Source organism: Staurois parvus, unplaced genomic scaffold (genome assembly GCF_062004578.1).
Source record: "Staurois parvus isolate SC_StPar_1 unplaced genomic scaffold, SC_StPar_1.0 ptg000011l, whole genome shotgun sequence".
Taxonomy (NCBI): domain Eukaryota; kingdom Metazoa; phylum Chordata; class Amphibia; order Anura; family Ranidae; genus Staurois; species Staurois parvus.
Genome location: NW_028317807.1, coordinates 28,116,770 through 28,140,280, shown reverse-complemented (window position 1 = coordinate 28,140,280; position 23,511 = coordinate 28,116,770). Strand labels below are relative to the sequence as shown.

General features: G+C 47.9%; 1 pseudogene; it reads right to left on the bottom strand.

Annotated features, from left to right (window-relative positions):
- Positions 1-22,694, bottom strand: part of LOC149474133 (uncharacterized) — a 38,408-nt pseudogene extending 15,714 nt beyond the window's left edge.
- Positions 22,695-23,511: the final 817 nt, after the last annotated feature.

Sequence of the window (23,511 nt, the reverse complement as noted above, 5' to 3'; positions counted from 1 at the left end):
AAACGCAAATGCGGAAAAACATGGCAAAATGCCAATGCAAAAACGCTAAAAAAGCTAACATTACCAGCGTTATCAAAAGGTATGAGGACTAACTAGAAAAGCTAATGGGGTTTTAAAGACACCATACCACAACATTAAATACTCAATGAATATAACAACTACAGCTTTATTGATAAAATTGAAACCACAGTTGTGGTAATGAAAGTTGAGCAGATAACACATTCATCTTAAAAAGCATGTATTGCTTAACAGACAAAATCAATGTATAACATGGCAGAATATGGCCTATAATAGCATGAATATCATAGTTGGCATAATCATTCCAAGTTGATACTTTGTTTCTCCGACGTGTTTTAGGGGACGCAGCCCGCTTCTTCAGGTAGACACAGTATATATTCTAAAACTGTACAAAAATAGGCCAAAGAAATAGAGATAAATTTATAGCATATTGAAAAAAGTGATAATGAATCTAACAAACGCTCTATTAGCATTTACCCATTAGTAACATCAATGACTTTGTAGGAGGCCAGTGGAAAACATGAGCATTGGACCCAGACAGAAGTGGAAGAGATCCCTCAATGAAAAATGTAGATGTCCGCCAATTGGACAGAATTACAAATCCACAATAAGAAGCTGAAAAATTATAAAAAAATCAAGATGTTTAAAGTGTCCCAGGGCATTACAAACTACACCCCAACTCTCCAAACTAGTTATATATTAAAACCCTGAAAATGGGACAACAAAGAAAGGGAGGCAAAGTATATACTATATCCCTAAAAAGACTCTCAACTTAATACTGTGTCATATATTTAAATATATTTCAAAGCATTATATGTTTAATCCTGACTATCCCCTAAAAAAAAGAGGAAAAAGGAAAGCCATAATGTGTGGGTCCATTTATAGATGTAATTTGAGTACATACCGCATCGAACAAGGTTCAGGGCAGAAAAGGGTCGCTCTGACATCAATAAAAAGAAACCAATCCTTTGTCTAGTAATAACAGTCCTCCCAGTTCTCTCCTGGAATATAGCCATAGAAATAATGTCTGAGTTCCCAGGTCTTAAATAGCGGACTAGGCCACCAAGTTGCCGGCGTTTCTACCATACGGCGCATGCGCGGCAACGTCATCAACGTACGTATGTGGACGTCATGACGCGAGGTGTGAATGCATCGTGTGCCATGACGCCCCGACGTTGCATAGTCGCAGCCATCTTAAAAAAGTCCATTCAGGAAGACAGTAGAGTATTAGACAACAAATCAGCCACCATAAATATTGGACAAGGAAAGAAAGGAATTAATAAGCCAGAAGACAAAAGCTATTCAGATCTACTATCTATACATATATCAAGGACACAGTGTTATAAAAACATGCATGCATGATTCCAAGTGCCCTCCTCAAAGTCAGTTTTGATCACCATCTAACTTTTACAATTTACCATTTAGGTAACCACAAACACGTAAATTACACATAAATATACATGACCAAAATCATGATACATCAAAACAATAATAATAAAGTACAAAAGTTTTAAAGTACATACAAAATTATACAAAAATGCCAAATACAACAAATCTAAATATAGAGAGAGATATATGATGGCTGAAAATCAGAAGAGAAAAAAAAGCACTTTAAGTATTGAAAATAAAGATATAGACCATATACAGAACTTTAGAATTATCCTTCAGATACAGCATTGCTCACCTGCTAGGGAAGTCATTGCCCCAGAGGTGGAAAAACTGTAGCTTAGTTAAAAAATGACATAACCTGCCACAGTAGTTGGTCTTCATACGGACACCTTTAAAGTGGCAGTAAACCAGCCAAAAAAAAGCTGGGTCCCATGCAGGTTTATGCCATAATGTACTAAACTACTAAACTACTATTGCCGATGCAAATACTTCCTAAACTATGTACGTTTAGGACATATTCATTTTAACTACAGGTAAGCCTGATTGTAAGCTTACCTGTTGGTACAAGTAAAGATAGAGACTTTACTACTGCTTTAAACCTGGACTTCAGGGAAAGAAAAATTGTCCCCTTTAGTGGGGCTGCCCCCACACTGCAAGGGTTAAAAGTTCTTTTAGGTCTACGGGACTGCTGTAAGCTTGGTCTCCACAGCCTCTTCTCCTCTATGCCCCAGCAGCTGCAGGTCCTCTGACATCAACAAGTCCAACACAGAGCCCACAGCCCTTCATTGAATGTGAGGATGCCAAGGGACAGTCCACTGCCATAGCATAGGGGAGTAGAAAAGAATGCCAGCTGCTTGTGGGGCTGAGGATCAAGTAAGTAAAACTGCTTTTTGAGTCCCCTAGATCTAAATGAGCATTAACCTTTGCAGTATGGGAGGACATCCCCAATGCAAACGAGCATTTCCTTTCTTTGGAGATAGGCTTTAAAGCTGGGAGCTGCCATCCTTTTACCTCTTTGCGCCGGCACCTCCCGACCCTTTAAAAGGTTTCAGAAACTGGGAGGTAGGGCGGGGTTTTAGGGTCATGTGTCACCGTGATTTGCTGTCACTGCGATCACATGATCGGAAAAGGTCCGGATCTCAAGGGGAGATCGGTACCTTTTCGTGAGTCACGGACATATGTTCTGGGAGCGCTCAGGGTGCGTTCTCAGCACATATGTATTTTCAAATTGTACTCAAATATGCGGCCGCTCAGCGTCAAGGCCCACATGCCAAGAGGCCACATATTTCTTGGCGTCTAGGGGTTAAAAGGTGCAACTTGCAAGGCTTTCATTATTACCCCTACTTTAATACTTAGTGAGTCATGGACCTGATACAAGTATGCAAGTCAGGTCAAAGGTGGAACACTTTGTCATATCAGCAGCTCACTCACTGGGGGATCTATTGTTGCTGATGGGGTCTATTTTGCTGGCTGCAGGGGATCTACTTTACTCCTTTTCTTTTTATCATTAACAAATTCCATACAAATTACTTAGCAAGCATCACAATAGAAAACTTGGTTCTTTTTTCTTTAAAAGGAAGGTGGCTAGGGGGTGGAAACCAGGAGACAGTGCTTGGAGGTGGGTAGGGTGCTGTGACAAGGAGTGACTAGGAAGGGGGGAGTACCCGCACCTATTTTATGAGAAAAAATAGTCCTGAGTATAGGGCATCCATAGTGACATCTGCTGGTCACTGTCGGTACACTCCTATTAGTAAGTGTAGTCTATTATCCCCTTTGTATACTTAAAATCTCTATTATATTATATTAAGAGATACAATGTGGGATTATTTTCCTTTTTTTTATTAAATAGGTTTATACATTTTTTTACTGCTCTTTAAGCCTCCCCACAGGCCAGGGGGATTATAGTCACCTGCTTGTTAGCCGTGTGGTGGGCATGTGTTTTAGGTAAGAGAATATGTGGTCTGTAGATTGGAAGGGATATGTATATATGTTGTCAGGTGATGGATTAGGGGTTTTATTTGTTGTGGTTGTGTTTTTTTTCTCTCCCCTCACCATGACATACAGGACAGTTATTATGAGATACATTCTGTATCTATAATCTAATATATGGGAGATTGAAACATCATGTATTTCTGTTTATTTCTATGTATACTTTTATATTTATAGATGGATTGACATTGCTGTAGGAATCTACATGAGAATAAATCCCAAGTCCTGAAGAAGTAGCTCACCTGCCAAACACATAGATTATTTATGGCTATTATCATGGGGGGTGATTTGGAATTTTCTCGTATATACAATTACTTGCTTGTATTGCTCATGTATGGTGGCTCTTATTAGGATTTGTAATATTGTATATATATATATATATATATATATATATATATTCTATGTTGCTTCATAGACTTCAGGAGCTGCATATTTTAAAGTCCCATACATCTACTGGATGTATGATTGCTGTTCTTTTTGGGATGATACGCTCATGAATCTACAGTATTCATACTATTTTTTCAAGACTCCACTAAACCTTTATTCATCTATACAACTACACAATACCTCATTACTGTGTACTAGACTACTCTAGATTCCATGTGGAATCACAGATGAAAAATAATTTTTCAATCTCAAATATATGACAATTACAAACAAAATGCCTGATTCCCCTGCATAGGAACCCTGCAGGTACTAGTTGTATCTCTGCTCCTCATCACAGACTCCACATGTCCACCAACAACCTATTAACATGAGTCCAAGAGGACTCATAGTATTTACTCAAACTCTCCAACGACCTGCTAACCGCCAAAGCTAGCTTTTAGGGATGAGTTGTGATATTGTTTAAAATGAATGGCTAATGGAGACTCATCATATTTGCAAGTAATACTAGCTAGATGTTCCCCTTTTCTACATCTAAGTTCTCTTTTTGTCTTACCAATATAAATCTTATGACATGGACATACAATTCTATATATTACCCATGACGATGAACAGTTAATGAATGAGTGTTAGGAATGGACTGGCCAGCAATGGTGGGACTCACCTGCCTTTTGATCTGCAGTACCAGGGCTGGCCAGCGGGTGCTCCCAGCAATCAGAGACTCAACCTTTCAGCCAGCTAACACCTGGAACTGATGATACTGGGGTATTTAAGGGATGGCCAGACTTGCAGACTCTGCCTTGGTGTTGTGTTTGTCCTGGGCCCTGTATCTGTCCTGCATCCTGTTTCTGGTCCTTTGCTGACTTCTCCTGCTCTGATCCTGGCTTGTGACCCTGACCATCCTTCTGTCTGACCCTCTGTACTACGCTGCTTGCTACCTGCTGAACCTGGCCTGTGACCCCGACCATTCTACGCCCGCTGCCTTGTACCTTGCCGCCCTCTCTGTTACCAACCCGGCCCGTCTGACCCTGCTCATCCATCCATCCATCCCGTGCAGTGGGGTCTTCTGACCTCCTCACATCAGACTCTTCCCCGTGGGAGCCCCTTGCGCATACTACTACCACTGACGGACGCACCCGGTAGTCACGACCTGGTCTCAGGGAGCTCCAAGTCCATCCCCACCATCAGGGGCCCTGGTGAACAAGCACCCTGGGACTTAGACTCCGTGCGCTGGGGACGCCTATTCAGTGGAGTGCTAGTAGTACCGCCGGGCGGTCCCTTACAGTACCAGAAGGCCAATCCTGACCAGAAGTGGCTGCACAGGGAAGCCATCTTGGCTTGTTGATGAGAAGGATGGATCTGGATGAGGTTGAATATTTATATCTGCTAGTGTTTGATGACAGGGAGTATGCTTATCAGACTCTGAAGGAGTATACCCGGGATGAACTGCTAGAATGTATACGGCTCGCTCATGTTCTAGTAGATCAGGGCATAGAGTTCTCTGAGGTGCAGCCTTTGATTGAAGTTTGTGCTGAATTGGTTTCATCTGGTTCCCCCGAATGCAGGGATGAATTTTTGCCACCATTTAGTGCAGACCAGGTAGAGTCCCTGGTGTGGTTATTAGAGGATGATGTGGGTTACTTTCTGGAGCGTTATTCCACATGTTCACCACAGGTACTAAGAGACTGTATAAACGCAGTGCAGTCATTGACCAGACAGGCTTTGTGTAAGCTCAGCTTTGTTCAACCCATACTGCAGACATGGACAGATTTGTTGCACCCAGCCTCAGTCAGCTTACAAAGACCCAGTCCTGCTTCTAATCTATTTCCTCAAAACTCTATTCCTGCATTCCCAACAGCTCCTCCTGCCCTGCTATCTACCGCATGTCAGTACCCTGTTCCCACTCGCTGCACCTATCCTGCCTTTAACCCTGTAAAAAAGCCCTCTGTAGCAACCGCTCCCTCTCCTGTTCCATCCCCCAGTTCTTCTCTGTCTCCAGCTGCTCCATTCGTTTGCAGACCTGCGTTTACTTGCAGTGCTCCAGTAGTTAAAACCAGAAAAAAGCGAAAATTCTTTCCAACCAATACCATCCTGCCAGTATCCAAACCGGTGAGCCTGCCTTCCGTGGTTCAGCCTGAAGCCTCTCTTCAGCCTGATGCCGGTACGCAGCCTGATGCCTCTCTTCAGCCTGATGCCTGTACGCAGCCTGATGCCTCTCTTCAGCCTGATGCCTCTACTCGGCCTGATGCCTCTACTCGGCCTGATGCCTCTACTCGGCCTGATGCCTCTACTCGGCCTGATGCCTCTACTCGGCCTGATGCCTCTACTCGGCCTGATGCCTCTACTCGGCCTGAAGCCTCTACTCGGCCTGAAGCCTCTACTCGGCCTGAAGCCTCTACTTGGCCTGATGCCTCTACCCAGCATGATGAACTGATCCAGCCTGACGATCCTATTAGGCCAGTTGACTCGATGCCCGCTGTTGATCCAGATGATCCGGTACCTGATCCGGTGCCCGCTGTCGAGCCAAATGACCTGATGCCTGGTGACCCAGTGCCCGCTGTCATACCTGGTGACCCGATGCCCGCTGTCGAGCCAGACAATCCGGTACCTGATGACCCGGTGCTCACTGTCGTGCCTGTTGACTCGGAGCCCACTGCCTTGCCAGATGACGCGGTGCCCGCTGTCAAGCCAAATGACCTGATGCCTGGTGACCCAGTGCCCGCTGTCCAGCCAGACGATCCAATGTCTGACCCAGTGCCCGCGGTCATACCAGTTGACTCGGAGCCCACTGCCTTGCCAGATAACGCGGTGCCCGCTGTCGAGCCAGACAATCCGGTACCTGATGACCCGGTGCTCACTGTCGTGCCTGTTGACTCGGAGCCCACTGCCTTGCCAGATGACGCGGTGCCCGCTGTCAAGCCAAATGACCTGATGCCTGGTGACCCAGTGCCCGCTGTCCAGCCAGACGATCCAATGTCTGACCCAGTGCCCGCGGTCATACCAGTTGACTCGGAGCCCACTGCCTTGCCAGATGACGCGGTGCCCGCTGTCGAGCCAAATGACCTGATGCCTGGTGACCCGATGACCGCTGTCCAGCCAGACGATCCAATGTCTGACCCAGTGCCAGCGGTCATCCCAGTTGACTCGGAGCCCACGGTTGTGCCTGGTGACTCGGTGCCCGCCGCCCCGCCTGGGGGCCTGAGACCTGTCGTTCCGCCTGGGGGTCCGGCACCCGCCACTCCGCCTGAGGGTCCGAGACCTGTCGCTCCACCTGGGGGTCCGGCGCCCGCCGCTCCGCCTGAGGGCCCGAGACCTGTCGCTCCATCTGGGGGTCCGGCGCCCGCCGCTCCGCCTGAGGGTCCGAGACCTGTCGCTCCGCCTGGGGCTCCGGCGCCCGCCGCTCCGCCTGAGGGCCCGAGACCTGTCGCTCCATCTGAGGGCCCGAGACCTGTCGCTCCACCTGGGGGTCCGGCGCCCGCCGCTCCGCCTGAGGGCCCGAGACCTGTCGCTCCATCTGGGGGTCCGGCGCCCGCCGCTCCGCCTGAGGGCCCGAGACCTGTCGCTCCGCCTGGGGGTCCGGCGCCCGCCGCTCCGCCTGAGGGCCCGAGACCTGTCGCTCCATCTGGGGGTCCGGCGCCCGCCGCTCCGCCTGAGGGCCCGAGACCTGTCGCTCCGCCTGGGGGTCCGGCGCCCGCCGCTCCGCCTGAGGGCCCGAGACCTGTCGCTCCGCCTGGGGGTCCGGCGCCCGCCGCTCCGCCTGAGGGCCCGAGACCTGTCGCTCCATCTGGGGGTCCGGCGCCCGCCGCTCCGCCTGAGGGCCCGAGATCTGTCGCTCCTCCTGGGGGTCCGGCGCCCGCCGCTGCGCCTGAGGGCCCGAGACCTGTCGCTCCGCCTGGGGGTCCGGCGCCCGCCGCTCCGCCTGAGGGCCCGAGACCTGTCGCTCCATCTGGGGGTCCGGCGCCCGCCGCTCCGCCTGAGGGCCCGAGACCTGTCGCTCCGCCTGGGGGTCCGGCGCCCGCCGCCCCGCCTGGGGGCACGATGCCCGCCGCCCCGCCTGGGGGCACGATCCCTGTCGCCCCGCCTGGGGGCACGATGCCTGTCGCCCCGCCTGGGGGCACGATGCCTGTCGCCCCGATGCCTGTCGCCCCGCCTGGGGGCACGATGCCTGTCGCCCCGCCTGGGGGCACGATGCCTGTCGCCCCGCCTGGGGGCCCGGTGCCTGTCGCCCCGCCCGGGGGCCCGGTGCCTGCTGCTCCGCCCGGGGGCCCGGTGCCTGCTGCTCCGCCCGGGGGCCCGGTGCCTGCTGCTCCGCCCGGGGGCCCGGTGCCTGCTGCTCCGCCCGGGGGCCCGGTGCCTGCTGCTCCGCCCGGGGGCCCGGTGCCTGCTGCCCCGCCCGGGGGCCCGATGCATGTCGCCCCGCCCGGGGGCCCGGTGCCTGCTGCCCCGCCCGGGGGCCCGATGCATGTCGCCCCGCCCGGGGGCCCGGTGCCTGCTGCTCCGCCCGGGGGCCCGGTGCCTGCTGCTCCGCCCGGGGGCCCGGTGCCTGCTGCTCCGCCCGGGGGCCCGGTGCCTGCTGCTCCGCCCGGGGGCCCGGTGCCTGCTGCTCCGCCCGGGGGCCCGGTGCCTGCTGCTCCGCCCGGGGGCCCGGTGCCTGCTGCTCCGCCCGGGGGCCCGATGCATGTCGCCCCGCCCGGGGGCCCGGTGCCTGCTGCTCCGCCCGGGGGCCCGGTGCCTGCTGCTCCGCCCGGGGGCCCGGTGCCTGCTGCTCCGCCCGGGGGCCCGGTGCCTGCTGCTCCGCCCGGTGGCCCGCTGCCTGCTGCTTCGCCTGGTAAACCGATGTGCCTCTGCCCGGAGTCCTGCCCGATGTGCCTCTGCCCGGAGTCCTGCCCGATGTGCCTCTGCCCGGAGTCCTGCCCGATGTGCCTCTGCCCGGAGTCCTGCCCGATGTGCCTCTGCCCGGAGTCCTGCCCGATGTGCCTCTGCCCGGAGTCCTGCCCGATGTGCCTCTGCCCGGAGTCCTGCCCGATGTGCCTCTGCCTGATGTGCCTCTGCCCGATGTGCCTCTGCCTGGTGTGCCTCTGCTCGATGTGCCTCTGCCCGGTGTGCCTCTGCCCGGTGTGCCTCTGCCCGGTGTGCCTCTGCCCGATGTGCCTCTGCCCGGTGTGCCTCTGCTCGGTGTGCCTCTGCCCGGAGTCCAGCCCGGTGTGCCTCTGCCCGGAGTCCAGCCCGGTGTGCCTCTGCCCGGAGTCCAGCCCGGTGTGCCTCTGCCCGGAGTCCAGCCCGGTGTGCCGCTGCCCGGAGTCCTGCCCGGTGTGCCAGTCTTTGATATCCCGCCAGTTACCAGACCCGGGCGGTGGAACATTTTGCCCAGCTAGGACTGTTTGGAGCGTCCTGAGGCCGCTCCTTGAGGGGGGGGTACTGTTAGGAATGGACTGGCCAGCAATGGTGGGACTCACCTGCCTTTTGATCTGCAGTACCAGGGCTGGCCAGCGGGTGCTCCCAGCAATCAGAGACTCAACCTTTCAGCCAGCTAACACCTGGAACTGATGATACTGGGGTATTTAAGGGATGGCCAGACTTGCAGACTCTGCCTTGGTGTTGTGTTTGTCCTGGGCCCTGTATCTGTCCTGCATCCTGTTTCTGGTCCTTTGCTGACTTCTCCTGCTCTGATCCTGGCTTGTGACCCTGACCATCCTTCTGTCTGACCCTCTGTACTACGCTGCTTGCTACCTGCTGAACCTGGCCTGTGACCCCGACCATTCTACGCCCGCTGCCTTGTACCTTGCCGCCCTCTCTGTTACCAACCCGGCCCGTCTGACCCTGCTCATCCATCCATCCATCCCGTGCAGTGGGGTCTTCTGACCTCCTCACATCAGACTCTTCCCCGTGGGAGCCCCTTGCGCATACTACTACCACTGACGGACGCACCCGGTAGTCACGACCTGGTCTCAGGGAGCTCCAAGTCCATCCCCACCATCAGGGGCCCTGGTGAACAAGCACCCTGGGACTTAGACTCCGTGCGCTGGGGACGCCTATTCAGTGGAGTGCTAGTAGTACCGCCGGGCGGTCCCTTACAATGAGTTGATAGAATATGTTCTCATACCTGTGGAATCCTGAAATTCTCTAATTTTATCGACATGTCTATAGATGGAACAATGTCCACATGGAAACATGCCCTTTATAGGTGGTTTTATATACATTGGTTCACTTCTACTTCTTCTATATTCACTACACACCAACGTATCCCCTATAGTTTGGGCCTTTTTGGCTATAATCCAAGGCCTGTTCCCTATTATAGTCTGTATTCTCTTGTCTAACATAAGAATGTGCCATTGTTTATTTAACACAGATTTTAATTGACTCCAATGAGTTCCATTTCTAGTAACCAACTCAGCTTTATCATGTTTTTGTTTCTTCTTATCTTTGGTATTTTTTAGTAGCTGTATCCGGTCTTGTTTTAATGCACTTACTCTACCTGCTTCTAATACTGACCTGGGATATCCTCTCACTTTGAACCTTTCCTTTAATTCCTGGCTTTTATCATGGTAGTCCTCTATATTTGAACAGTTTTTCCAACTTCTGAGGAACTGCCCATAAGGAATCCCTTTAATAAGTGGCCAGGGATGATGGCTGGTGGCATGGAGAAGGGTATTGCCCACTGTGGGTCTAGATCTTGTTGCCTAATCTATTCCTTCAATAACAACAATACAATAAATACATTAATATTTTATATATACTGTATATATTTATGATTTTTTTTCTGTAGTTCATTTTTGAATGGGGAATCAGGGAAGCTGTAGATCTTGTTGTTCAATCTATTCATACAAAACATTGATATGTCAATATTTTCTGAATAGGTTGTGCTGAAAATATACAGTATAGTGTGACACTTTTTTTTAAACATAGGTTTTCTCATGATTTTTAATTTCAATAATGATTGTGAACTTGGGAAACAGGCAGCACAGAATGTCCAACATTTATGTTCTCTATAATATAAAATACATTCTGCTACCCATAATTGCTCCCCTTTATTTGCTGTCACAGGTATTCAAACCAGGGAACTGCACTGCAGAGTTCCCCCTCACACCAATACCTATATGGTTATGAGGATCAGAACTGAGCAGAAGTTATACTTCTGTGTTTTGTTTAAACTTTTTTTATTAAATTTCTTTATTTAGGATTTTTAATGTAATATAAAATATGGTAGAAACAAACCCAAAAAAAGGTCACTACATCATCAAAGAAGGCCCCGAAGTATAGACATATTTTAAAAGAGACATTATCACTTTGTCACACTTTTCAGGTTGCTAACATACAGTACATACAGACTGTACATCTCTTCTGACAATAACACAAGTTAAGAAAAAATGATGTGGTACCTCATTCACAAAAAATGGCAGCAACATTTAAAGTGGATTTCCAGTCCAGTACTAACAAAGCCTAAACCTACTTCCACCTCCATTCTAAGCCTATTCTAGCTACTCTATCAAGGAAAGATGTCTATATTAACCTATTCTGAGGCAGCTCTGGTTAGGTCATACGACTGGGTCCCAACACTGGCTATAGCCCTACCAAAATAAAAAAAACCTAACTGGTTGTACTGGAGTCAATTGATGGATCAACTTCAGTACAACCAGCCTGCCCATAGATGGATTGAATCTTGGCCGGTCCCTGGAACCTTGTATAAAATGTATACAGTATGTGCGCAAAATGCCTAAATAATTACTTCTACTTGTTTGAGAATGTTCTTAAATTGTATGGTGGACACTGTAATTTCTATGCCATCACTTAAATGTGTTATCAGTAAAAAAAAGTACGAAATTGCAACACTTATTATTTCTTTTTAAAAAATGTATTCAAACAGAAAATTACCAGGTACTGATCAATCCTATAGTATAAGAATTCATGGTAACTCTTTCCAATGTTGTCAGAGCGTAAGAGGTTGAATAGCTGCCACTCCTCTGACATAGGTGACGCAAAATTGAGGCTGTTGGGAAAATAAATAGCATTTAATAAGGGGTTTCCTAAAGAAAAATACATAACCAAAACATTGAGCGGTATGGTTCTTACCCTTTGAAAGAACAGGGGTGTAAGCCAGGCAGTTAGGGCACTGGGACCTAAGCCTGTGTCACAAGTTAGCCTGCAGTTTCTTGTTTGTGTATTCTTACCTCCTTGCTGCAGTGCTGTTCCTGAACTCTTTCACATGTGTGTTTGTCTGTGCTCACCTATGGGCGTTGTCTGCTGTTCTCTTGGTTTTATTTCTTTCCTTTCCATCACTTCCTTGCCTGCCTACATATTGACATGCTCAGTCTAGGACACTTTGCCTGAGCAACTTCCTAGTTGTCTGAGTAGATGGTGCAGCTGGCAGGATGCCCTGGAGATGCATCCTGTCTGCTTCCTGCCTGATCCTGATCCTGACTCTGCTTGATCCTGACTCTGCTTGAACTCTGCCTGCACCGACCTCGGCTACTCCTGACCAATCTTCTGCCTACTCCTTGTACCTTGTCTGCCCCTTTGCTACCGACACGGCCCGCCTGACTACGTTGTGCTCCATATTTATATATATCAGTTAAGGTTTGGGTTTGTTGCACCTTGTTGTACGTATTTGTGTTAGTTTTGGGTTTGGTTTGTTGCACTGCATTTATGTCTGTGTTGCCTTAATAAATTATATTGGTTTACACGCTATACCTGAAGTCTGTGTTTCCCTGTGTCGGTCCACACACCTCTGGTCATACCCAGAGCCCTGACATTACACCAAGGCCAGTCCTGACCAGAATTGGCTTCACAGGGAAGCCATCTTGGCTTGTTGTTGGGAAGGATGCATCCTGAGGAGGTTGTGTACTTGTATCTGCTAGTCTTAGATGACAGAGTTTATGCCTGTCAGACTCTGAAGGAGTATGCCAGGAATCAGCTGCTAGAATGCATACAGATTGCTCATTTCCTAGTAGATCAGGGCACGGAGGTCTCTGAGATGCAACCATTGATTCAGGCTTGTGCGGAGTTGGCTTCATCTAGTACCCCTGGAAGCAGGGATGACTTTTTACCGCCATTTAGTGCAGACCAAGTAGAGTCACTGGTATGGTTATTGGAGGATGATGCGGATTACTTCTTGGAGCATTATTCAGCATGTTCACAACAGGTGCTAGTGGATTGTATAAACGCAGTGCAGTCTTTGGTCAGACAGGCTTTGTGTAAGCTGAGCTTTGTTCAACCAGTACTACAGTCATGGTCAGATTTGTTACACCCAGCCTCAGTCAGCTTGCAACAACCCAGTCCTGCTTCTAATCATTCCTCTGCTCAAAGCTCTTTTCCTCCATTTCCCACAGCACCCCCAGTGACAGCCCAGTATACCCTGCTATCTACCACATGTCTGTCCCCTGTTCCCACTCGCTGCACCTATCCTGCCTTTTACCCTGTAAAGAAGTCATCTGTAGAAGCTGCTCCCTCCATTTACAGACCTGTGTTTACTTACAGTGCTCCAGTAACTAAAACCAAGAAGAAGCGAAAATTCTTTCCAAACAGTACCATCCTGCCAGTATCCAAACCGGTCAGCCGGCGGACTGAGAACCCGCCTTCTGTTATCCAGCCTGGGGCCCCGGTGCCTGCTGTTCAGCCTGATGCCCGGATGCCTGATGACCCAGTGTACACTACCCAGCCTGATGATCCTACCCAGCCTGATGACCCGATCCAGCCGGATGACCCGATCCAGCCTGACGCCCCAGTGCCCGCGGTCCAGCCTGACGCCCCGGTGCCCACTGTCTTGTCTGTCCTGCCTGATGACCTTGTGCCCGCTGTTGTGCCTGATGACCTGGTGCCTGCTGTCATGCCAGATGACCCGGTGCCCGCTGTCGTGCCAGATGACCCGGTGCCCGCTGCTCCGCCAGATGGCCCGGTGCCCGCTGCTTCGCCTGATGTGCCTCTGCCTACTGCCCAGCCCGATGTGCCTCTGCCTGCTGCCCAGCCGATGTGCCATTATGGACTGTTTGGAGCATCCTGAGGCTGCTCATTGAGGGGGGGTACTGTCAGGAATGGACTCGCCAATGGTGGTGGGACTCACCTGCCTTGTGGGCTGAAGTACCAGGGCTGGCCAGCGGGTGCTCTCGGCAGCCAGAAGCTCACTCCTGCAATCAAGCCATTACCTGAGGCTGATTGCAGGAGGTGTATTTAAGGAATGGCCAGGCCTGTAGTCAGGGCCTTGGTGTATTGTTCCCATGAGCCCCTGTACCTGCATCCTGTCTGCTTCCTGCCTGATCCTGACTCTGCTTGATCCTGACTCTCCTTGAACTCTGCCTGCACCGACCTTGGCTACTCCTGACCAATCTTCTGCCTACTCCTTGTACCTTGTCTGCCCGTTTGCTACCGTCACGGCCCGCCTGACTACGTTATGCTCCATATTTATATATATATATATATCAGTTAAGGTTTGGGTTTGTTGCACCTTGTTGTATGTATTTGTGTTAGTTTTGGGTTTGGTTTGTTGCACTGCATTTATGTCTGTGTTGCCTTAATATTATTATATTGGTTTACACGCTATACCTGAAGTTGGTGTTTCCCTGTGTCGGTCCACACATCTCTGGTCATACCCGGAGCCCTGACAGGGAGATGTTAAAAATACGTAGCACTACCCCTTTAAGAGTTGCTGAAGATTTGGGTTCCCCTATAGTCCTGCACAGCTAGGCAACATGCATTTTCATTCAGACTTGCATCCTAGGAGACAGTGACCAGTCCTTGAGCTTGTTTTGGTGTTTTATTAGGAGATAATAAACTTGGATTGGGTAAGGGGTGTATGGGATGCTAAATGGAACTGGAACAAACTTCTTAAAGCTATTTACAAGTCTTTACAGCAAACAATCCTCTTCTGGAAAGCTAATCAGCCTCTCCTGGTGTACCACTCCAGATCCCATATTTTCCTTAATCCAGCAGCCCTGGGTGAATCCCTGGGCAGAGGTCCAGTGCCTGTCCCTTTAAATAATGAAATAGCCCCAGGTAGCAGCTAATTCAGTTTCCTTCCCTTATGTGGCCCAGGGGGTGTAGGTCTATACATGTGGTCCCTCTCCTGTGTTGCTAGTGGGTCAGTGGCTGCTACCAGGTCTTCTAGCTGGGCTGCTCCTTCCTTGCTACACAGGACGTCCTCTCTCAGGGGGCCAGTGAAGTCCCAAGCTTCCAGCCTTCCTGAGGACCTTTGCCTGCAGGTGAGCCCCTCTCCATCTTGGTCCCTTTCCAGGCTCCTGTCATCAGCTTCACATCCTCTGTGTCTTCCTCCCGAACTCTCCTGCAGCTGAGCAGGCTGTTATTCTTAAAGGTTGCCCTGGCCCCTTGCCAAGTCTCCTGTTGGGGATTGGTCAGGATCTTCTAAGAGTACAAACCAGCCACTCCTCAGATCCACCCACTGCTTCTAGACATTTCTCCAAAGTTCTAGAGCAGAGGGAAATTTCAGAGGGCTGGTCTGCAGAGCCTCTCAGCTCTCACCAATTTTGACCCCTGCTAGCTATCACACCCAGGCTGCTACTCAGCCCTAGCTAACAATTGGAGTCTAGCTCCCCCTAGCTAACTAGGAGGGTGCTACAAATATATGATTTTTTTTAAAAGCTAAATTCCAGGTATGTTTTTTTTTTTTTCCATAGTTACAGCTGGACCAATGTTTATATTCTATACCTGGCCGCTCCCTGTGGAAGTAGAGAATCTCTGTGGCAGGCTCTGTTACTTCAGTGATATTCTCTATATTCCAGATCCTATGCAGAGTGGCATAGTAACCACGTGGGGTTGCCTGCTCTGCGTGGGCATCATTCAGGGAGTGCCTTGCATTTTTCTCCATGATTGGATGAGATGGAGATTGTGAAATATCCACCCCTCCTCTTCATCTCATCCAATTAAAGAACTTTGTATGAATGGAGAACATGCAAAGCATTTTCTGAATGGCATCTGTGCTGAGTGAGTGCAGGACCCGTAAGACAGCGAGGGTCATTGTAGTAGCGGCGACTAATACGTTGATTCTCCATTTTCACGTGAATCAACCAGGTTTGGAATATACAACCCCACCACAATAAGATTAGCCTGTATTTTTCTGGCAGGGCTATTCCAGGTTTTAAATATAAAATATATATCTCCACGCAGCATTAAAGGCTATTTTCCCTTAAGAGCCAGCTAGCACCCAATTGTGTCTCTCCAGCACACAACAATCAGTTAGACAATCAAATACATGTGTGCAGTGCGCTGGTGTAAAATGCTGAAAATATCCCTATATATTGATGAGAATATTAATATAAAATTTAAGCTCACAGTGAATAAAAAAATAGATATAAATGTACTGCAAACAACCATCCAGATGTCCTAATATTAATCACAGTACATTAAAATTGCCATGTATGTAGATATATATACAATAAAATTCAAAAGATGCTTCATAAACTCAGTAGTGGACAGATCCCCTTCTGAGCAAAATGGATTTGGCCTGTGTGAAAGGAGCCTTAAGAGATGGAAATGTTGTCCATTGGCTGGCTTAGGGGCATATTCATTGTATTTTTCTGCAGCCCCTTCGCCCTGTGACCCTTCCACTATCATAAAAGTGTTACTAAACCCACAACAGTAAAATCAGTCTGTATATGCAGTAAAGCATGCTTGTTATACCTACTGTGGAACCTAAGGGGTTAATCCTCCACATTGTGTAAAAAGGATGTTTGATCCTGTCTTCTCTGATCCTCTCAGTGTCTTCTAAATATCGCCTGATAGAGCAGAGGTCTGGGGGCAAGCTGCACATGCTCAGTTTTTGTGTGTATTGCCAGAGAGTTTTTTTTTTTCTTGGGAAAGTGCATGTGATCAGCACAGGGCCAATCAGCGCTGTCCAGAAAGAGGTCAGGGGGCCTGCATCCTCCTACAGGAGAATGAAAACGCCTCCTACAAGCTTTAAACAGTGCTTTGCTGGACACAGATAGAAGCCACAAGACTGCTCTAACTGCTGAGCACAAAATGTATTTAGCAGTTGCATTTCCATGTTCTTTGTACTGTGGGAGACCAGATATAGTGAATGCAGGGTCCAGGGTTTAGTAACACTTTAACATTGCTTGGATGATGGAAGTGAAGCCATCTAAACCACTGCCATAGAGAACTGTTGAATGTATATGGTCACTCTACACTACCAGATGTTACCAGTAGGTGGAATCTGTATTTGAATCTGCTGTCCCTGGTAATAACTGGAGCTACAACTAGGCTCTTCTTTGCAATAGAAACTCCTCTAACAAATTGCATATTTCCATTGTAAGTGTCCACTGTCTGCTGCTCATATTACAAGACAGAGCATTAATAAGTAACCAGTTGGATTTTAGTTGATGGAAATCCAAGAAACCTTCCTGATTTGTTGCTTTTAGATACTTTGCACCTCCAAGGATTTAGGCCTTATAGCTGGTTGCTATGATTACTACTTTTTTTTTCAGTAATGTTTACCATCACAGTTTAAAATGTAAGAATGCTCGGCAGCCAATCAGATGTCAGCAGCATCTCAGTGAAGAGTAATTCCAGGCAACAATTATTGAATGATAAATTAGTGCAGCTGTGATAAAATATCATAGTCTGCTCCAGCTAACTTATCTCCATGTAGGACAAGTTAGCAGAAACTGACTTAATTGGTTACCTCCATATTTTGGTATTGGCAGGTTCTCTTTGCTGCTGCTGGTGTGGTGAATAACAGATATGCCTGGGTGAAAAAACGAGAAACCCTGAGCAGTTAGATTGTTGGATGTGTGACTTTGCCACTAGTAACACCCTTCCTACTTCTGTGGAATTGCTTCCTCATTGGCCTCAAATGATAATGAATCTCGCTCTCTGGTGATGGAGCAGCAAGGGAGCAGCATCTCACTGGTCATTCTAGTGAAGGAACCATTCCATAAAGCCTGTCAGGAAGTTGTGTAGGAGATGTCAGTCTGGCCACTATGCCGCTCACTGTTTGTCGAAATAGTTTCTGATTGGTTACTACAAATGATCGCGCACTCTGCTCATTGCAGTCTGGGTGTTCCGATCCATGATACAGACAGGGATAATCACAGCCCATCTGTACCATGTAATAGTTGTGGCCAATCGCAGCTCTCGCAATAGTACATACTGGCTATGAATGGCTGCCATTCATAAAAATGAATGCTTATAACAGGGATCATCACTGTTACAAGCAATCATAGTGTAAAAAAAATAATCCTGATCACCTCTCCAGAGTAGTACAGTGTCACTATGGTAACACTGCACTGCTCTGATCACTATATGGGAAAAAAAGAAATTGCAAAAAAAGATTTAAAAAATTGGTTTAAAAAACTATTAAAAGAATTGAAAAAAAATCAGGGATTTTTTTCAGCTGGAACATGGCAGAATGAAGTTCCACCACCTCCAGCACTGGCCTTGTGCTTTCCGCACACTGCTGCCACTTGTAAACACAGAAGCCCGGCTCCTTTCCGAGCCACTGTACCGAACCCTCCCAGTAGTTTGGTGTACTGTACAAAGGGGGTGGCAATAGCATCATTAATGCTTGGCATCCAGGCATTGCCCTGTTGCAATTGTTGGCACCCGCAGCATCTCATCTGCCTGCCATACTAGTGTAACAGAGCCAAGGAAGCTTCCGCTAGGTCCCTACTTGGCTCTGGCGTGTCTTATGACAGATCATGAGGAGGAGCCTGAGAGAAAGAACGTGTCCTACCCTTCATTGAGTCGCACTGCATCTGAGGTCTGTGTTGGGATGGGAGATTTGAGAGGGAAAAAATATAAGCATTTATGGTGGCATTTGTACAGGAAGGGAGATGGGGGGGCTGTGCCTGGAGGGGAAGAGGATTTATACCGGGAGGGGTGATGGGGGGACTTGTGCTAGAAAGTGGAAGACAATCCTGTCAAGGACGGGGATTTGGGGGTGAAACGCTGCACCCTGTACGTAGCACCCTCCTGAACACTGCACTCTGTAAACAGAACCCTGCTGAGCTCTGCATTCTGTCCGTAGCAACCTCTTGAACTGTGCACTCTGTACATAGCACCCTCCTGAACTATTCACTCTGTATGTAGCACCCTCCTGAACTCTGAACTCTGTACATAGTACCCTCTCAAACTCTGCACTCTGTATGTTGCATCCTCCTGAACTCTGTATGTAGCACCCTCCTAAACCCTGCACTCTATACATAGCACCCTCCTGAACTCTGCACTCTGTAGCATCCTTCTGAACCCTGCACTCTGTATGTAGCAGCCTCCTGAACCCTGCACTCTGTATGCAGCACCCTCCTGAACTCTGTGCTCTAAATGTAGCATCCTCCTGAAATCTGCATTCTGTACGTAGCATCCTTCTTAACCCTACATTCTGTACATAGCACCCTCCCAAACTCTGCACTCTGTATGTAGCAACCCCCTGAACTCTGCACTGTGTATGTTGCACCCTCCTGAACTCTGCACTGTGTATGTAGCACCCTCCTGAATTCTGCACTGTGTATGTAGCACCCTCCTGAACTATGCACTCTGTACATAGCACCCTCCTGAACTCTGCGCTGGGTACGTAGCACCATCCTGAACTCTGCAATCTGTACGTAGCACCCTCCTGAACTCTGCAATCTGTACGTAGCACCCTCCTGAACTTTGAACACCCTCTTGGTATTTAATGCCCCTTTAAGACCTCTTACACTGATTTACTGCGCCGTGCTCAAACCTTCCCCCCCTTTCCCAAACCCAGGGAAAGGTGGAGAGCGTGGTTGAGATCCTGCACCTATTCTCTTTGGAAAAAAAGCCCTCCACATAGGGATGTACTGTTTTTTTCATAGTTACACGCACATTATTGTGATACAATGCCTCTGTTTTACATTGATATATTTTTATTAAAATCTCCTCTTCTGCGACAAACTGCTGGGCAATTCTTGTTAAATTTTATTCTACTTGTGTCTGCAATTGCTTATTGTCTCATTCATTGTAAAACAGCACAGGGTTTCCTCTCGCAGGAACAGTGATTAATTATGTAGATTGCATATTAACTGACACAGTGTCTGGGCTGCTCTCCCACTTGATATTCATGGAACTGTTTATTCAGTAGTATACAAGACCTGGGAATCTGTCTCAATGTCATATGGCATCTTAGTCAGGATTTTTGTTTTCCCTGGAGTTTACTTTTTGCTTTTGTCATTTATTTGTCAGTTATTCTAATTATTTTAATGTAGTTGTTCTAATTAGTGATCCCAATATGAACGCACAAGGAAGTAGGACCACTTTCATGTTTAAACTTGATCTTGTATTCTAGATGTCATACACATCATGTTTTAGGCCATAGCCTTCATCGGGTGTACAAATTAGAGAACAATCAACCTTTTATACCAGTGGAGTCATGTGATCCTGTCATGATTATGTCATGTGATTGAGCCAAGCAGTGTCATGTCTTCTTTCTTATTGGTATATGCTTTAAGTGGGGGTGGTATAGTCATGAACAGTCAGTACTGCAATCAGGAGCCTTGGGACCTGAGGAATCACTTGCACTTGAACTTGGTCTGTTCTCCAGTATATTATCTGATTCACCAGCTGGACAAATGTATTTTTATAAAACCTCTGCTTATTTCTATGGGGGTCACTAAAATCTAATCTACCTTGCAGTGGCGGACTGACAACTCATGGGGCACCTGGGCAATAGGGGATCATGAGGCCCCTGTGTCCTTGCCCAAAGTCAAAAAAGCCTATGAAAAAGGTTCCAGGGGCATCTCATGGGGCCCTTTACTGACCCCGGGCCCTCGGGCACTGCCCGAGTTTCCAAATGGTCAGTCCGCCCCTGCTATCTTGTGTCTTTGGAGATGGCTGTTGCTTGTAGGAGGCACCATTCTTGAGAAGCCAGGAAATCTGTTATAATGCATGGAACATCTTGTACAATGCAAGCTGCCCAGCAGTTCTGCTTGATTAGTCTGTATAGTTAAGAAATGACCTTAGCCTTGGTATTTATCATTTGGACTCACATTGGCCTCATTGCAGAATCATCAAATATAACTTGGATGATTGAAGACCTGGTACTTGCAATCAGGATCCTTAGGACCTGATTATACAGGTATCACCTGCATGTGTACTTGGTGTGTTCTCCATTAGACTGTCTGAGCCACCAGCTGGACAACTGTTCTTTTATATAACCTTTACCTATTTTTATGAGGATCAGTGTAATCTAAGCTATCTCGTGACTAGAGATGGCTGTTGCTTGCAGGAGGCTCCATTCTTGAATAGCCAGGAAATATGTTATAATATATGGAACAACTTGCACAATGTCAGCTGGCCAGCAGCTCTTCCTGATTAGTGCCCTTTAGGCAGGATCGCATCACCATTTGTCATTTGGTCTGACACTGGCCTCATTCTAGAAACATCAAATTCTTTCCTAAAGTACCATTTTCAGCAACTTCACTTACATTTAATTATAAAGTTATCCTCAGATAAACGCAAAAACAAATTTTGTTGATCCTCTTGCATTGCAAATTTTTTGGTCCAAAAATATTCTTTATTAACAAAAGGAGTCGAAACATTACCATACAGAACAATATAATATAACTCACCCTTCAAAGAGCGTTTACAGAATAAAGTCAGTCAGTACAGCTTCAAGTTTCACATGAGAAGTATACATCTGCATTAGGGAAGACAATTCACAATCACTTAGAATGATTAAGCATAGGTAGTACATATGCAGGGGGCACAAGTGTGTCTCTACCCAGAGTGACATCCTAACAACCTATCCATTAATAGATCCGTGGGTGCCAGACCTGGGACCTCCAACCATGGAGCCCATAATTTTTCATATTTGGACAACCTCTTTGCTGGTAAATACATTTCTCTAATCTTAAGTTGTTGCCTACATTGGCCTATGCATGTTAATGTAGTTGTCTGGGTTTTTATGAGCCACGGAATGCCCCAAGGCTATGTTTTGTAACTTTTATTTCATAAAACAATAAAAAAAACTATTTTGACAAAAAAAAAGTTGTTGCCTAGATACTTGATCCATTCCCACAGAGTGGGCAGATCCTCTGACTTCCAATGGACCAATATAAGTTTGAGCACTTGGAACAAGGCCCTTACTATGGCCTCCTTCGTATATTTCTCTAAGTCTTGATCATCCAGCATACTAAGTATACAGCATCTTGGATCCAAGGGGAGGGATGCTTGAAACACAAAATTCAGGAATCAACCACCCCTGTCCAATAAGTATGCAACTTGGGACATCTCCACAGGAGATAGATCAGGTCTCCATGGTCCCGCTTGCACCAAATGCATAGAGGGTCATTCAGGAGACCCATAGTGTACAGCCTGTATGGAGTGAAATATAGCCGTAGAAGGATGTAAAACAGCGTTAATCTTTGCGTTACATTTAGAGAGCAAGTTTCCACAGATTGGAAGGCCTCTTCCCAATGGTCACCTGTAAGTGGACCTACATCACCCTCCCATTTCTCTATCACCTTCAACGCATGTAACCGGAGGAAAGACTGTAGGAACATAGCGTAGAAACGCAATATGAACCCCTTAGAATTCTCAGCATCTTTAATGAGATTGAAAATGGGGGTAGGAGACAGGATCCATTCGGTGGAAGTATTCTGAGCCTTAATGGCATGTCTTAATTGCATGTAGTATAGATGCATAGAGGATGGTGGACTAAATCCCAAATGAAGGGTGGCAAATGGCAGAAAGATTCCATTGTGAAATATATGACTAAGGAGTGTAATTCCATACCTTGTCCACCTTGCCACATATTGTAGCTTAGCTATCGCTATATAGTTCTCATTTTGCTAGATGGGGCTAAATTCAGTAAAACCAGTGACCCCCTGAAGGTGCTTAGATTTATTCCATACCTTCTCAATAAGGTTATACGTGGAAAAAACTTTGTGCGATTTTCCAAAGACCTGCACCTCAAGTACCTGCGGTATAGAGTCCCTACGGACAGTATGGGTCATCACTGCACAAGATGAGGTATAATTAGGGACATCTTGATTGCCCCTTGTACCCATGGTACCAATCTGGTGCTGCAGCTGAGCAGCCAGATAGTATAACCAGGGGTTTCCCTGCCACAGATATAGGGAGAGAATTCCAGACTTTTAATGCGATCCCGAACCCTCTGAATGAGAGGGAGCACATTCAGGCAGCAAAAATCTCCATTGAAAGGAGAAATCTGAACTCCTAGGTATTTAAAGGAGGTAGTAAAGGGAATGGGAGCTGCAAGAGATACTGGCTGAGAAATATCCACATCTAGAGGCAGTGGCGTCCCGAGGCAGGTGCGGGGAGTGCGGCCCGCACCGAGTGACACCGACTGCACGGGGTGACACCGGACTCGCTCCACGAAAAGGTAAGTTGTAAAGCAAGCAGACGATCCCCGCAGGATGGATCCGATCCATCCTACAGGGATCGTTGGCTTTCTTTACAACTTACCTTTTCTTGGAGCGGGTTCGGTGTCACCCTGTATAGGTTGCATGCTGGCGATCCCCTCATCCTGCGGGGAGTCCGATCCATTATGCTCAATCCACAGATCCAATCCATTCTGCGGGGATCGTTGGAGGGGGTGTCACCAAGTGTTACCGCACCGGGTGACACCAACCCTAGGGACGCCTCTGTATAGAGGCACTAGTGCTGATTTGGACCAATTGATGGTAAGTCCTGAGAATTTACCGAACTCTGTAATAGTGGCCATGGCTTATCCAAATCACCCAGCAGTAATAGGGTATCATCAGCATAAAGCACTACCTTTTCCTGGCGATTGCCAAGCACAAAAGTCGC